Source organism: Alosa pseudoharengus, unplaced genomic scaffold, assembly GCF_046254945.1.
Source record: "Alosa pseudoharengus isolate Yale_2024_CS ecotype anadromous, Long Island Sound unplaced genomic scaffold, YU_APseudo_1.1 YU_APseudo_1.1_scf_20, whole genome shotgun sequence".
Classification (NCBI taxonomy): domain Eukaryota; kingdom Metazoa; phylum Chordata; class Actinopteri; order Clupeiformes; family Clupeidae; genus Alosa; species Alosa pseudoharengus.
In genome coordinates, this window is record NW_027468664.1 from 34,667,649 (window position 1) to 34,671,579 (window position 3,931).

Genomic DNA, 3,931 nt, shown 5'->3' on the forward strand with positions numbered 1-3,931 from the left:
TTGCAAAACTGCTAAAAATGATTAGCTAAGTTAGCTTAGTCACATGGTTAGCATAGTTAACATGCTAGCATGTTAGCATGCTAGTTAGCATTTTTTGCAAAACTGCTAAAAATGATTAGCTAAGTTAGCTAAGTCACATGGTTAACATAGTTAGCATGCTAACATGCTAGTTAGCATTTTTAATAAAACTGCTAAAAATGATTAGCTAAGTTAACTAAGTCACATGGTTAACATAGTTAGCATGTTAGCATTGCTAACATGCTAGTTAGCATAACTACTAAAAATGAAAACATTAGCTAAGTTAACTAAGTTAAGTATTATCCACCTATTTAACCGTTCAATCATTTCAACTATATTAAACCTTACCTACCAAGCAAATCATTTAACCATATAAACTATCCACCTATTTAACTGTTCAGTCACTCCAACTATATTAAACCTCATCTACCTAGCAACCAATATAGTTTGTTTTTACTCTGTATGATATTTTACATCATATTTTTTGCATTTTCATGCACTGTATTTCCTTCAGGAAATGCTTTTCTAGTCTAGTTATTTTTCTTCTTCTAACGCAGTTAATGCAGCTTCAACCGTTTAACGTAGAAACTTCATTCAAACTGCATTGCGTAGGTCTTACTTAGGACATGTGGGCTTTGTATTTTTCATCTTTGTAACTTTTATACTTTTTAAACTATTAATTAAAAACTACTCAAAATTTCCCCATAGACTTAACATGGGCTGATGACATCACAATGGACTAATTAACTTGATTTGCACCTGTATCTTTTTCCAGCTGCTCATCTAGGCCCCATCAAAGAATCAGTTCAACTGATTGCACCTGTATCAACTGCTTTCTACTGAACTAGACCAACTCTCTGTCTCTCCATTCTACAAGGATATAAGACACATTTCATCCAACTTTCTATCCATTCATCCTCTTCAAACCATTCACTCATCCACCCATTAAACTATCCATCAACATCCATTAAACAATCTGCCTATCAACATCCATTCAACTTTCTGTCTATCAACATCCATTACACTATCTACATTTAACTTTTAAACTACATACTCTGTCTCAGGCTTTAAGCATACAATATGGCTCTATTAAGACTGCCGTTAAGCAATTAGAATCCTATGGCAGGTGTTCGGGCCACCTGTTTCAACTGCCAGTCTCAGGCTTTAAGCATACAAACTCGCCCTATTAAGACTACACATCCTGTTCAACTGCTTCCTCTGCCAAAAACTGTTTCAAAATAAAAGTCCTCACTACAATATTTCACTGTTAAACAATTTAACCCTTTAAACTACTGACCTTTTTAACTGTTCAGCCATTGTAACTGTTACTTGTCATCAACTAGGACTCCTACCCACTGTAGCTAGTTAGCATGGTTAGCATAGTTAGCATGCTAGCATGTTAGCATGCTAACATGTTAGTTAACATTTTTAGCAAAACTGCTAAAAATGATTAGCTAAGTTAGCTAAGTCACATGGTTAGCATAGTTAGCATGCTAACATGTTAGCATGCTAGTTAGCATTTTTTCATTCCAACTGTTTTTCATTCCAACTGTTAGTTATCGTCAACTATCTGCCTAAATAATTTAACCATTTCAATTATCAACCTATTTAACTGTTCAGTCATTCCAACTATATTAAACCTTATCTACCAAGCAAATAATTTAACCATATTTTTGCATTTTCATGCACTGTATTTCCTTCAGGAAATGCTTTTCTAGTTCTTATTCTTCTTCTAACGCACTTAATGCAGCTTCAACCGTTTAACGTAGAAACTTCATTCAAACTATGTTACGTAGGTCTTACTTAGGACATGGGTGCTTTGTATTTTTCAGCTTTGTAACTTTTATACTTTTTAAACTATTAATTAAAAACTGTTCAAAATTTCCCCATTGACTTAACATGGGCTGATGACATCACAATAGAGCCGTTAAGCAATTAGAATCCTATGGCAGTTGTTCGGGCCAGCTGCATCAACTGCCAGTCTCAGGCTTTAAGCATACAAACTGGCCCTATTAAGACTTAACTATGCTAACCATGTGACTTAGCTAACTTAGCTAATCAACTGCTTCCTCTGCCAAAAACTGTTTCAAAATAAAAGTCCTCACTACAATATTTCACTGTTAAACAATTTAACCCTTTAAACTACTGAACTTTTTAACTGTTCAGCCATTGTAACTGTTACTTGTCATCAACTATGACTCCTACCCACTGTAGCTAGTTAGCATGGTTAACATAGTTAGCATGCTAACATGTTAGCATACTAGCATGTTAGCATGCTAGTTAGCATTTTTTGCAAAACTGCTAAAAATGATTAGCTAAGTTAGCTAAGTCACATGGTTAGCATAGTTAGCATGCTAACATGTTAGCATGCTAGTTAGCATTTTTAGTAAAACTGCTAAAAATGATTAGCTAAGTTAGCTAAGTCAAATGGTTAGCATAGTTAGCATGCTAACATGTTAACATGCTAGTTAGCATTTTTAGCAAAACTGCAAAAATGATTAGCTAAGTTAGCTAAGTCACATGGTTAGCATAGTTAGCATGCTAACATGCTACCATGCTAGTTAGCATAGTTAGCATAACTGTTCAAAATGATTAGCTAAGTTAGCTAAGTCACATGGTTAACATAATTAGCATGCTAGCATGTTAACATGCTAGTTAGCATTTTTAGCAAAACTGTTAAAAATGATTAGCTAAGTTAGCTAAGTAACATGGTTAGTATAGTTAGCATGCTAACATGTTAGTTAGCATAGTTAGCAAAACTGCTAAAAATGATTAGCTAGGTTAGCTAAGTCACATGGTTAACATAGTTAGCATGTTAGCATTGCTAACATGCTAGTTAGCATAACTACTAAAAATGAAAACATTAGCTAAGTTAACTAAGTTAAGTATTATCCACCTATTTAACCATTCAATCATTCCAACTATATTAAACCTTATCTACCAAGCAAATCATTTAACCATATAAACTATCCACCTATTTAACTGTTCAGTCACTCCAACTATATTAAACCTCATCTACCTAGCAACCAATATAGTTTGTTTTTACTCTGTATCATATTTTTTGCATTTTCATGCACTGTATTTCCTTCAGGAAATGCTTTTCTAGTTATTATAACCATTTCTTTTTACCTTTTCAAGAATTAATGCGACTCTAACCGCTTAACGTACAGACATGTTGAAATAACCGTTCTGAAGGTCTGGAGTGGGGCAAGAGAGTTATTATTTCAGATTTTTTAAAAAGTTTATATTTTTTGAGAAATAGGGGATTAAAAATGGTAAAAAGCTCATTTTCCCCCCTTAAACTTCAAAGGCTGTCATAATGGACTTGTTAAGCTCCCAGAGAGTTAAATTCCCGGGCTAATTAGAACACTGACACAGGTGTCACCTGTGAAATCAACCGTCTCAGCTTCTAATGCATACAATCTGGTGCTCCCTAAAACTACACATCCCGTAATTAACTTGTGCGCATGCGCAGTAGCGTTCTCTTTGCCTCATTTATTCCTACCGATTCTACAGGCACTGCTGCTGTCAAGCATCCTCTTGAAGGAAGTTTACGTTCTTGTTGTCTGGTTCGTCCAACAAACGACGACGAAACGGACGTTTTCCTACCACACCCAATGTAAGTTACTATTATTTGTGTTTTGTATTTGAATGGAGTGTGTGAAGTCTGTTTAAAACGACTCGGTTAATCAAGTAAGCAAGCAAGCTGGCGTTAGCTTTAAACTTGTAGCTTAGCAACATAGTAAGTTCATGTTTCTAGGTTCGCGGTTGTGTGCAGTGGAGGCGGTAGCAGCTAGCTAAGCACTCAATTTGCCAGCCAGCCGCCTTTCGTAGCGATAGCTGGCCTGACGAGGGAAATGGCAAACAATCACTGGCTGAAACTTAGCCTTCGTTTTGAACTACGTTTGTATGA